A 14,173-nucleotide genomic window follows, 5' to 3' on the forward strand; every position below is an offset into this window, starting at 1 on the left:
TGTGTGTGTGTGTCTGTGTGTGTCTGTGTGTCTGTGTGTCTGTGTGTCTGTGACTGACTGACTACTGGGACCTGCTACTCTCAGTTGGCTGTTTTTGATCATGCCTGGAATTCTACCACTTGAGCAACACCTCCACTTCCAGCTTTCCGTTTGTTCATTAGAGATAAAAGACTCATGGGCTTTTCTATCTGGACTGACTTCAGACATTGATCCTCATATTTCAGTCACTTTTGTAACTTGGATTACAGGCATGAACCACTGGTGCTTGGCAACAGTCATACTTTTTGTATAGCATAGCAATCCGCTTGTGACAAGCTACACAGTCAATTCTGGTCCCTACTTTTCTAAGTGTTAAATATGCTTATAATTAGAGTGAACTTCTGAAGTCTGGGCTGTCCCTTTAGAGGTGCTGTAGCTGGTGCTTTCATACAAGCTGGTGCTTGCATCTCTAGTTACGTGTACTTTTAATTCTATTTAATGTTTGCATACTTTAGAAGCTAGACTTCTCTGTTTGCTTATTTCTTTATTTGCTCGTGGTGGCATATGGAGGTGTGGGGGGACAGATCACAGAGGAGATAGACTATAGGGCAAGCATTTCCTTAGATATCATTTTCTTATATTTTATCCTAAGCTAAATATCAGATATCTTCTATAGGGAAGAAGCCAGACAGTGGTCTGAAGGTCTCAGATGACCTCAGCAGCTGCTTGTCTGGTCACAGGCGACGGTTGACTGTTCATACTAATGCTTGGCATAAATAAAGAGTAGTTTCTTTTCTCCTTTTGCCATATCTAATGGAATCCTCGGTCTTAGGAGAACAAGAGTAGTTAATTACAATGTTGGAAATTGAATTAAAAAATGGTTGTTTTCTTGTTAAATAGTCATGGTGTTTACTTTTCGATAAGGAATACTCTCTATGCTTGGAAATCCAACAGAGGCATAAATGAAGCAATAGTTATGTGATAGTTATTTGTGTTTATGACTAGTATAAGATTTCCCCATAAGACATTGAACTCCCTGGGAAGATGGTGGCCCTTGCTTCTGGCATGTACCAGCAGGTCCCTTCATTTGCGCTTAAGAATAATACTCGAGCCATTCAGTAGTAACCCTAGCTCTGAAAGGGATGAAGGCTCACTTCAACAACCATTAGGTTTCAAGTCAGTGCATCTGTCATTTTTAATTTAAATCTGTAGTACTTAGCTGTCCAAAACTTTACACACAAGTGACAATGTTATCTGTCTTTTTTCTTATGGGTAAAGTGTCACTGGTTTTGTTAGTTCTTAAAGTGTGCCAAGTGTTCTGATGCCTATGTTATTATGAGACAGGGGTGGGAAGATGCTATTATTTAGAGCCGAGGAAGAAAGCATTTTACATAGTAGTCTACAGAACTCCATAGCGACAAGGGACTTATCTGTAGTCTGCTTAAAGCTCTGTGTGTTTCTCCTCAGTACTGAGAATAGGTGGCAACTAAAGATGCAACCAATTTACTTAACTATTACTTAGTCTTTCAGTTCTAACTTCCTTAAAAATATACTTGATTAAGATGCATTGTACTCATAAATAAATTGATGTGGTTGAGTCAAAACTCCATTGTACAACTACTTAAAGAATATTTAAAGCGTAAAATCAATAGTTATTTGAAGTGACAGATATTTTGAAGCCATAGGCAGTATTCCCAAAGTAGTAGTATACTTAAAGTATGGAATTTTAATCACCAACACTAATGGAAACTGTTTAATAATAATCTTTGCAACCAGCTGATATTGAGAAATTACATGAAAACTTCTTGATATCACAGGATTATTTCTCATAATATATGGAAAGATCCATTAGAGTTCTGTTCTGCCAGGAGAAAAATGTGGTACTCGAGGAAGTTTGGAATTACTAATTGCTAATGTACACATGTAAGATGTGATCAAGGAGACAGTAAGGTTCAAAACAGACTGAAATTTGAGATTTTACTCATAAGGCAAATTTGAAAGTCTTTCAATATCTTAAAGTATAAGGGATTTTCATCTTTGTACGTATTTTATAATCCACTCTCCTTATTACTTAATGTGATTTAATGGATTAATTTAGCAACTTATATTCCATGTGTGTTAAATTCTTATTAATATTTGATTTATTTATGTTGTCTCACATCAATGGCTCAGGGTTCAGAATTCTGATATTTTTATTAGTCCAATGGGCATTGTAATACAAAGGGAAAACAAATGAGGTGAATAGATGAAGAAGATTGTTAGTGCAATGTTATTTCCCCTTTGTGGCATGGTTGAGCTCTATGCCAGATCAGGAGTGACAGAAAACCATTATTGCCATTTGATAGCTTGCGGGAAAGGAGTTGGTGGTGTTCTCTGTAGACAGTTACTGCTCAAACAACCGTCACTACAGTATTTGCCAAATCCTGCAGAAACCTGGCTCTGACTGGGCACAAAGGTTGAACTACCCTCTCTTGGATAATCATCTTCCAAGGGGTCAAGATAGACACTCCCTGGCTCACAGCCATGCTCAGAGAGCTAACACTGCCTCTGCCAACATTGTAGATCCCCATTGACCAGGGAATTTTTAAAAGGGGAACTTTAATTAAACAGGGCACCAGGAATGGTACTTCTCTACTCTTCTCAGGCACTGGCCATGTAGTAAAAACAAAAAGCTTAAAGAATGAATTGAGTATGTAACGCTGCTTAGGTTGTATTAGCTTCTCTGTAAAGATACTGGCAGGCATAATTAAGTTGTTTCTGGAAGCAATGACTTGTGACCCAATGGTGGCCATTTGAAGACAAAATCATCAATTTAATATCAAGGGAAGTAATCAGCTCTACCTGGGTGTTTCTCCTGAACTCTTGAGTGATTATTCATTTTCTTCTGCCAGATCATAGGGTCACCAATTGGTTTTAAAAACATGTCCTGTAGTATTTTACATATACATTAATTGGTTGCCCATGACATTTTTAAAAGAGAAGCTTTCTGTCTCCTAGACTTTTAGAAATTATTTATTTTTATTATAATTAAGTAGTTACACAAAGGTGTTTTGTTTTAACAAGCCAGTTTGTGAGTACAATATATTTTCTTTTTTTCAAAGTCATGTTATTATAAACGTGAGGTCCAGAGAGGGTGCAGTTACGTAAGTCAGATATAGAGTGTATTTCTTTTTTCTTTTCTTTTTTTTTTGGGGGGGGGGGGTCTGGTCATGGGGCCTGAACTCTGGGCCTGGGGGGCGCTGTCCCTCAGCTCTTCAGCTCAAGGTTAGCACTCTACCACTTGAGCCACAGCACCACTTCCGGCTTTTTTCTTTTTGCTTATGTGGTGCTGAGGAATCGAACCCAGGGCCTCATGCTTGCAAGGCAAGCACTCTACCACTGAGCCACCTTCCCAGCCCTAGAGTGTATTTCTTTTTGGACAGTGTCCCCCCTTCCCTCATTCTGTCTGTTTTTCTCTCCCATTTCACCTAGAAGTTGTATAGTTCATTTTCAACATAGTGTCCAGTGAGTATCAATGCTGCATTTGCTCACTTTTTGTCCCACCATTTCTGTTCCCGTTAACACTCCCAAAGACAGATAAATGAACAAACAAGACAAAAGTAAAGAAAACAAAAACATCAACATTGTGCCCTTTTGTTCCTCTTGGAAGAATATCCTCCTTTGATCTTCCTGTGTGTGAATGCCTGGAGTCCTGTATAATTTACTATGCGCTAGTGTATTCTTTTTTTTTATTATTATCCATGGGGTTTACCATACTTATAAATTTATAAGCACATTCTAGCTACCACAAATGAAGGAAGTAATGAAACCTATCTTTCTCTGGGTCTGGCTTACTTCACTTAATAAAATTCTTTCTAAGTCTTTACATTTCCTTATGAATGGCAAAATACCATTATTTCTGATGGAGTAGAATTCCATTGTGTATACTTACCACATTTTCTTGGTCCATTCATCCACTGAGAGGCATCTGGCTGATTCCATATTTTGGCTATCGTAAATACTACTGTAATGAACTTGGTGCTGCTAGGTTTAGATTTAAATGCCTAGGAGTGAAAGTTCTGGATCACAGGGCTCTATATAGATCAACATCATGCCTTGCATCATATTCTTCCATCTCTCCCAATTCTCACAATCCCCTCAATTTACCAAGTTGCTTTTTTCACATATGCACATTGAATATTCATATCCATTTATCTACCCCCACCCCTTGCCCACCACCCTCTGACAACACAAGTTCAAGCTTCCCAGTATTCATTTTGTTAAGTTGCTCAGCATACACCATACTTTAGTTAATATGTTTGTGCATGTATGCATGTGACTACATTTATTTATTTACTTACTTATTTACTTATTTATTTACTTACTTATTATGTGGCAATGCTGGTCCCAGGCACTGTCCCCTAGCTAGCACTAGGCTAGCTAGCAACTAGTGCTAGCTAGGCTAGCACTCTACTACTTGAGCCACTGCTCTACTTCTAGTTTATTGGTTGGTTAATTGGAGATAAAAATCCCATGGATTTTCTGCCCCAACTGCTTCCAATTGCTATCCTCAGATCTCAGTCTCCTGAGTTGCTAGGAATACAAGCATGAGACACCTGCACCCATGGCTTTCTTCAACTTTTAGCCCCTCAAGTAAAGAAGCGGCAAACTGGAAACTTTTCAGTATTTCACCAATAATTTCTGGTTAGTGGAATCAGTTGGGCAACATGGAAAGGAATGGTCTCATGCCAGCTCTTTTCCTGTGTTGTCAGAAAAGCCACTGTAGCATGTTTTTAATTCCATTTTGTTTCTTACCAAACAATAGTGAATTAGTCCCCAGTCTATATGACCATGCATCCAAACCTCTGTAGGATAAGGAATGTGGATTGTACTTCCATTTGTTTCCACCTATTCTGTTTTACCCTATCCTGTTGCAAGTGTAATTAGGCTAATATCTCCACAGAGGGATAAAGAAAATCAGAGCTGTATTACATGATGAAAAAAGAATGAATTGATGGATCATTCATTTGAGAAATATGTAACCTATTGTTCTGGAATCATCAGTTCCAGCTGGGATCTGGTGACTCATACCTGTAAGCCTAGCTACTCAGGAGGCTGAAATTTGAGGATCAATGTTGTTCGGAAACTCAATGAAACTCTTACCTCCGATTAACTAGCACCAAGATGGAAGTAGAGTTGTGGCTCAATTGATAGAACCTTGGCCTTGAGCAGAAAAAGCTCAGGGACAACAAGCCTGACTACTGCCTTGTGTATGCTCTCTTCCCTAGTTATGAACAGGTTTCCTTGCATTGTTTATTCACAAAGATAGTTTGCTAACAGATTTAAACTCTGCTACGTACATAAGTTGTATTCTTTCTTCCTCTTTAAAATATGTTGTTGGTAAATTGTTTCTCCTGTTACTGTGGAGGTTTCGTTTTCTTTTTTCCCCCCTTAACATTTTTCTCTGTTGTTTTCTTTCATCAGTGGAGAAAGTACATTTAGGATGAAGGTAGCCTAGGGGAAACGGGAGCAAATAGAACCACTTAGGGTATAGGGAGAAGGGAGAATAGATTGTAACTCTAGGAAACTTGTGAGCCTTGTCCACCTTTTCTTCCATAAGGATGCTCTGGGCAAAAGTGAGATGGAAGCGAGGTTTATCTTCAGAGCAGTTAATTCTTTTTATCTCCTTTGGTGAGTTGAGCTGGCTGTATCCACAAACTGTTGCTTATATTTTACTGGAGAATATTTCAGTGGCTTTGTATTTCTGAGCTGAATTTAATTATATGTTTCAAGGAGATGATAATGATCTCTACCTAGAGGTACTTGGTGACAATTAAATGTGATAATACAGTTAGGACCATGTTTAATCTTTGTGCAGGCTCATTTATTGCTTGTTATTTTTCAGTATTTATTTGTTTATCTTTGTGCCAGAACTGGGCTTAAATTTGGCACTGTGACCATCTCTTAGCTTTTTCATTCAGGGTTAGTGCCGTACTGCTTAAGCCACATGTCCACTTCTAGTTTTTTGCTGATTAATTGGAGATAAGAGTCTTAGGAACTATCTTGCCTGGGCTGGCTTTGAACTGTGATCCTCAGATCTCAGCCTCCTGACTAGCTAGGGTTACTGGTATGTGTTGCCAGGGCTGGGTTTGTCAGTTATCTTAATGCTGGCCATGGACAAATATACCTATCACAAATGGCTTTAGTAGCTGAAAATCCACATGGCCTCCAGATTGGCTGTAGCATTCTTCTCTGTAATCAGGGTCTTGAACTTGGATATTCCATCTTGACATATATCCCTTGTAAACCTTACTTTGTAAATTGAATTCATTCATTCTTCAATCTTTATATTCATACTCTTACTCTAAGGTACACAGCTTACTTCTACATTCAGATGAATTAATCTCCTCAATATTTAAATTTTATCTAATCTTTGCCTCTTGTTATTCTACCATTCTTACCTTGGTTATGATCGTCCCTACTCCTGAATTTATGAATTATGTTCTGCCCCAGGCTATAGAATATTGTTGGAAAAAGTTCCAATCCCATACTGCTTGGAGCTGCTGCAAATTATGCCTATTAATTAACCCCAGCACGCTGATCAGCATCCTTTTTTTATTTTCCTCCTGTTGATGTCCTGTGTGTTCTGCAGTCCTCAGATCGTCAACCTCAGTAAGCATATGGCTTCATTGAATTGATCTCAATGGGGTGCAAAGCAAAATGTCCTGTATCATAACTGTGCAGGGCGTGTGTTTGGAGAGAGGCAGCCTGGATCTGTTTCTTAAATCTGTCTTTTCTTGGATCTGTGGCCCTGGGAATGTTAGAACCAACTAAACCTTCATTTTCCTCATCTCAAATAAGAATACTTAGCTTGTACATCTAGTGTGAGGACTAAATGCCCCCAAACACATAAAGTCTTTTGGACAGGGCGTGGTAAGTAAGTGATGATCCAAGCACTAGTTGTCTTCATTACCATTGTCATAGCAAATAAATGCATGAATGCAGCTAATAGCTAATACTTAATATTAAACTAAACTTGTTTCTGCTTTCTCCTGCCTGACCAATCCATTCACTAAGCCTATAGTTCTTATATTTTTGTAATAATGCAATTTATGTTTGGGTAAAGCAGATTCTCTCTCTTTGTGTGTCTCTCTCTGTCTCCCTCTCTCTAAAACTTTATCTACTGATGCAAACACTATCTACTGAATATGATTATTGTTAATAATGAACTGCCACTATTGACACTATAGAATCATCTACCTTTCATACAATTCCAATGCCTTATTTACCACATAATCCTATGAAGATGGCTGCTGTTTAAATCACAGGTCCATGGTGGCAGAGATTAATGCCTTGATCATTGTTTGTCTTTGCTGGAATACACAAATTCAAACATTTTTTTCTTACCTCAGCCAGCGGCTTTGGGGTGGGGTCATGGACACCCTGCTCCAAAATATTGCCTGTTTAATTTTCATTTGAAGACATTTGATAATTCTCTTCCCTTGATAGAGATGTTTAATGGCTTCTCATCATCAATGAATGCAATCCAAACACTTTAGTCCGTTAATGAAGGGCTTGTTTGATTTGGCTCCAGCCTGCCTTTCAGCTGCTTCCAGTACTCATCCTCATTTGACTCTGTGTTCCAGCCAAACGAGGCTGTGGCCTCCTCAAACGAGTCATTTTCTTTCTTTCTGCCATACATTCTGTTTGGGGGGCAGAAGGAGAAGGTTTTGAGGGATAGGATGGTGCCATTTGGAATACCACTTTACTGGCATGAGGGAATGTCCATCAGTTCCTTGTCTGTCCATTTCTGTGGGCCTTTAGGAGGTGGGTGGCCACTCAGGGTTGAGATGCAGGGAAGCAGGGCCGGAACTCTGTGCCCTGGCATGGACTAGTCATGAGAATGTGTGAGCAGCTCACAGGGAATGTGGACATTGCAGTGTGTACCTCACATTCTCCACACTCTCCCTGGAGTATGTCCATCTCCATTTACTCAAATTACCTTCAGTCTCTAAGGGTCATCTCATGGTTTGCTCAGTTGGAAGTCTCCTAATCCACATGTTGGAGGCAGACATGGCTCTTCTTTCAAAAGCCAGCATTTTAGAAGATTGCATTCACTTATTTAGTCAATCCTTTTTAAAATCCTTACTCAAGGACCTAGCTAAGTACTAGTTACTTTAAGTGTCTGAGTGCAGACAGAGGGACTCCGTTGGTGCTCATTATACATTTTTATCATAAGCAGTCCAACACAGGAACACCAAGAGAAACAGGCACGTTGAATCACAAACCTCAGTGGCAGGTTTTCTGTTATTCTCCCACTGGATCACACAGGGCATTCTTTGCCTCTAGGTCTAAACCACCATGAGTATATAAAACGCCTTCACACAGGAAGTTGTAATCTGCTGGTGCTCTGGTTCTCTTAGAGTGAGCTGGTCACATGGAAATGTTCCAGCTTTAAGGTAGCTGTGGTCATTGGGACCACCATAACCACTGAAACAGTATTAAATCTAATTGTCTCTTTAATTACCACTCCCCAACCTTATTATTATTGCTAAGCATTGTTGGTAGACAGACTGCTTTTGTCCAAACTCCAAAACAACTCACAAAGTCCAATAGGTCCTTTAAGTTAACACAGTCGACCCACAGTTTTCTTTTTTTTTTTTCTTTTAAAATATATTTTATTTTATTGTAAAGGTGATATACAGAGGGGTTACTGTTACAATAAGGCAATGACTACATTTCTTGTATAACGGTGTTATACTCTCCCTTATTTTCTCCCACTTTCCCTTCCCCCCCCCCCCGACACCCTTCCCCTGCAATTTGCAAAGTTCATTTCCAATAGTGTCTTGTGAGTATCATTGTTGCCTTGGTTCACGCTTTGTCCTTTGTCTCACCATTTTGTTATTCCCTTCCCTTCCTCAACTCAGATAAATGTATATACAAGACATAGGGTGCCAAAATCAAAACCAGTGATAATAGGGGATAAACCAAAGGTAAAAAAGGAATGAAAAAAGACATAACTCCACACAATACATTAAAAAAACCCTCTTATTTCAATACCTTGGAGTTCATTTTGATTAGCATTAGTTTTATTTTGGTATGATCATATATATGTAGCTATAAGGATATTGCAATCCTCTGCTAGGACTATCCTAGACATACACTAATTATTACAAATGAGGGAAAACATGGGACCTATGTCTCTTAGGGTCTGGCTTACTCATTTAATATGATTTTTTTCCAAGTCTTTCCATTTCCTTACAAATGGGGTGATGCAATTCTTTCTGAGGGAAGGATAGAATTCCATTGTGCATATATGCCACATTTTCTTGATCCACTCATATACTGAAGGGCATCTATGTAAGTTCCGTATCTTAGTAATGGTAAATAAGGCTGCAATGAACATAGTTGTCCTGGTGGCTTTAGTGTGGCCTTGTTTGTGGTCATTTGGGTAAATTCCCAGAAGTGGGATTGCTGGATCATAGGAAAGCTCTATGTTTAGTTGTTTGATGAACCTCCATACTGCTTTCCAGAGTGGTTGAACCAGGTTACATTCTCCCCAACAGAGTAGCAGCATTCCCTTTTGACCACATCCCTTCCAGCCTCTGTTATGATTTGTTTTCTTAGTAATGGCCATTCTAACTAGGGTGAGGTGGAATCTCAATGTTGTTTTGATTTTTATTTTTTAAATGGTCAGAGATATTCATGTGTCTATTGGTCATTCCTATTTCCTCTCCAAAGAAATCTCTTTAATTTTTTAGCCCTCTTATTAATGGAGTAGTTGTTTCTTTGAGGATTTGTTTTTGGAGGATTTAATTTTTTGAGTTCTAAGTATATTGTAGATATGAGGCCCTTGTCTGTTGTATAGCTAGTGAATATCCTCTCCCAGTCCGTCGGCTTTCTATTGATCTGACTAGCTGTGTCTTTTGCCATGCAGAAGCTCTGCAGTTTAATGCAATCCCCTTTTCCTAGCTTTTCTTTGATTTGTTGTATTTCTGGATTTTTATTTATTTTATCCCCGTGCCAAGGAGCCCTAGTGTTTCCCCTATTCCTTCCTGCAATATTTTCAGGGTATCTGCTCTTACCTTGCGGTCTTTGATCTATTTGGAGTTGATTCTGGTGCAGCATGGTATGTAAGTGATACAGTTTTCTTGATGTCTATATTTGCAAATATTCCTAGTAATAAAATGTATCTGGACAACTAAAATGAATCATCAGTATTTTTTTTCAGTCATTCCATAGACATGTGCAAAGCAGCAAAGACTCTGAGTAATAATAATACATCCTGTATTATTATTATTATTATCATTATTATTATTATTTGTCAGCTATGGGGCTTGAACTGGGGACCTGAGCCCTGTCCCTGACCTTTTTTGCTCAAGGATAGTGCTCTACCACTTTGATTTCTGTTTGTTTGTGTTTTTTTTTGTTGGTCGGGGGGGCTTGAACTCTGGGTGTGAGAGCTGTCCCTCAGCTCTTAGTGCTCTTGAGCTACAACGCCCCTTACCACTTTGATTTCTGGTGGGTGATATCTGGTGAGATAAACATCTCAGGGACTTTCCTGCCCAGTCTGGCTTTGAATTGTGATCCTTAGCTCTCAGCCTCCAGAATAGTTAGGACCACAGGCATGAGACACCTGCGCCAGGCTACATTGTATATTCTTGACTCAGCTCTAGGAACATAGGAGGAAGGTGGTGAAGCAGCACAATGCAGAGACAGGAGCTCTGCTCTAGGACCAGTTGGAAGGTTTCAGTGCCAAATGCGGCACCTGCTAGTGGGTTGGCTCTGGCACTTAACACTTCTGAATCTTTGTTTTGTTCTTCTGTAAAACAAAGAAAATAGAATGAAGTATGATGAGTTTTAAATCATATTTTTATTATCTTTAAACAATTATACAAAGGAGTTGCCATTTAACAAACCAGCGTATAAGTAGAATGCATCTTGACCAATGTCACCTCTTCAATCATTCTCCCTCATCACCCCCAAGCCAATTAATTTAACAGGATATATGTTGATTATTATGACCACATTCTCCTCCACTTATCACTTCATTTGTTTATCCCTCTTCCTTGAATCATTCCCCCTCACTGTTCAAGTATGTTTCCTTGGATTCATTTTGTTTGACTGTGAGGTTTTCTAAGAAATGACAATGTTGGAATTCTCATCTGCAAATATCATAGTTCACATATAGTTATGTGCACTTGTGTGCAACCTGATATGTGTTTACTTGTACACTTATAAATTAGGTCTAGCTTTCACGTGTGCAAAACAGCATGAGTCCTTTGCCTCTCTGTGCCTGATTTACTTCAATTAATATGATTTTTTGATGAATGGATCCAGAAAATATGGTACATATACACAATGGAAGGATTGTGGGAAGGATGACTTTTTAAAAAAATGCTCAGGATTGTAATCTAAAATCCATGTGAGATACATGAATACACATGTATGTGGATACTTGCACATGTAATTGTGGATATCTATCCATCTCACACATGTACACACACACACATTCACACTTTCTCTAGGAGCAAAACTTGGTTGTTACGTATCTACTGTGAATAATAAGAAACTTTGATAAATTGAGTAGCGTCAGTTAAAGATCACCATCAAGTTCCAGGTGTCTCTCTTTTACCTCCTCCATACTCAATTCACCAGAAGTGAACAGGGCACAACTCTCAAATCTATGTAGAGGATTGTTGTCAATGAAATGTAAGTGCATCCAAGGTTATCATATGATATATATATATATATATATATATATATATATATATATATATATATGAAGCAGAATTTAATCTGAGGGCTTCTCAACAAACCTGACTTGTCTTTATTTTAAATTATTAGCTTAAATATTAGGATATTTTTATGTTAAACTTGCATGAAAGTTTTAAGAATGGCATCTGGACAAGCTGATTTTGTGGAAGTGAATACTAGCTCCGTGTGTGTGTGTGTGTGTGTGTGTGTGTGTGTGTGTGTGTGTGTGTGTGTGTATGTAAAGTGGGATAATTTGATGGTCTTATGAGCTATAGTCATTAAGATTGGATATTCATTATGCATGGCAAAATCTAATTTTGCCCAATTTGGGTTAAAAATCAGTGAAAGCTTGGGGCCTTTCAATATAGTTAAGGGTTTGTGAGTAAAAATAAGAATGTTATTTAAGGAATAATTAAACAGTGGCATATTATTAATTATTAATATTACTATTTTAAATGAGGTTCCAATTTTGTGAAGGACTTTGGGAAATCATTATAAGTGAAAATTCAGCTCAGTGAGAAATAATGACGTACAGGTTTGTGCTTCACCAGAGCATCTCTGCTTAAGATGCTAGAATACTTTCTAATCCTCAAAAGCTGAACAGGAAAGATGCAGGCCTGCACATGTCCACCAGGAATGTGCACAAGAATAACCATGCTCTACCCACTAGGAGTGGGCTTGTGTAGCAGAATGCTCTATGCTGGGGTTCTGGACATGAGGGAGAGGGGCCTAATCTTCTTTGGTGCATTAATGTGCTTTCATAGCACAAGCATGAGAATTAATACGGACTGAAGTGCTCTTGAAGAAAGACATTTATCTCCTTATTTCTTCTGGGATGGATTGCTCAGAGCTAAAGGAACACCAGGCCAGCACCAAATCTCCTGCTGCCCTAAATAGTTTTTACAATCTCCTTTTCAATAACCCAAAGTCAAGGCTGTTTCACTGCTAGACTAGTGCTTCTCCAGGAATCTTCTCATAATGTGACAGGACAGAGCCATCTCTAATACAAATCAACATTATTATTTTCAAAGTAAGCACTTTAAAGGGTTGCTTGGAACAAGAAAAGACCAATTTTTTTGAGCTGCATGCTATTTGGCAGTTGGTGTAAGATTATCCTGTGAATTGCATCACACTGAATAATACAGTTTATTCCGGTGCATTTTAAGTGGACTGGATAAATAATGTTTGATACTTGATTAATGTTAATAAGCAAGATGCCACGATTAGTATGGTTATGTTTATCAATGATCACACTCTTTTCTTTTCTTTTTTACATTCTTTTCTTTTAATCTCTAGCAGATAGTGAGAACAAAATCCATAATGTAAAACATATTAACTCTGACTCAGAAATTCATTTACATAGTGCAAATTTATGGCAAACTAAAATATATATGTAAATGGTTAAAAAATTCATCCTGCCAAAAATGATGCCAAATTCTTCCTCTCTTAATACTTCTACTTGATGCCCCCCTTCTCTGTTGCTTCTTAGGAATTTGTAATGAATAAAAAAGAAATATATGATATAGCTTCTACTCCTCAGTTATATCCATACTCCAAGGAAACCTTACATTTCGTTTCTCTCAGTTGTTGTTAATTTTTTGCTTTTCTATAAAAATGGAATTAGAACCTACTATTTTGGGTTCTTTATATATATTTACTATAAATATATATATTTACTATATATATAGTCATCCAATTAATATAATTATCACATTAATATACTACCTTAATTTTTGCACTGGTAGTGAGGTTTGAACTCATTGTCTCACATACACTCTAACTTGGTTTTTCCACTCAAAGCTGGCAGGCACTTTGCTACTTGAGCCATATGTCCCTTCCAGTTTTTTGCTGGTTAATTGGAGATCAGAGTCTCATGGACTTTTCTCTTTTTTTAAGTTTTTTATTGTGAAAATTCTGTACAGAGGGGTTACAGTTACATGAGCAAGGTAATGAGTATATTCTTATCAAGCATTGTTGCCTCCTCCTTTTTTTCTCCTACCATCCCTTCCCTCCCACCTCCACAACCATCCCCACCACCCTAAATTGTAAAGCTCAGTTTTCAGCATAGTGCCTTGTATATCTCATTGTTACAATGGATCAACCTGTATCCTTATTTAAACATTTTGTTTTTTTTCTTCCCCTCCCCAAATTATATTGACATCAAATACAGTGAAAACAGGGGTTATCCTGTGGGGGAGGAACATACAAAGCAACAAAAAAAATCACATGGTACATTATAACTACGTTAGAAACACTAGCAAGAAAGAAAAATCCAATTGTGTCCCTATCTTGGAGTTCATTTTGCTTAACTTCATCCTATCTGGTCATATGTACATAGCTTTTGACTGTTTGTATTTGTCCCACACATACTAATTAACTCTCATGGACTTTTCTGCCTGGGCTGGCTTTGAGTCATGGTCTTCAGATCTCAGTCTCTTGAGTGACTAAGATTACAGGC

The 14,173-nt window shown here is 38.1% G+C and overlaps 1 protein-coding gene across 1 annotated transcript in view; it reads left to right on the forward strand.

The window, feature by feature from the left end:
• The window catches only part of LOC138840899 (neuroligin-1-like), a 264,345-nt gene that overhangs the window by 5,262 nt on the left and 244,910 nt on the right, over nucleotides 1-14,173 (forward strand). The gene's annotated exons all lie outside the window — the stretch shown is intronic.

The sequence above is a fragment of the Dipodomys merriami genome, unplaced genomic scaffold, assembly GCF_024711535.1.
Source record: "Dipodomys merriami isolate MVZ:Mamm:240054 unplaced genomic scaffold, mDipMer1.0.p SCAF_306, whole genome shotgun sequence".
Lineage (NCBI taxonomy): Eukaryota > Metazoa > Chordata > Mammalia > Rodentia > Heteromyidae > Dipodomys > Dipodomys merriami.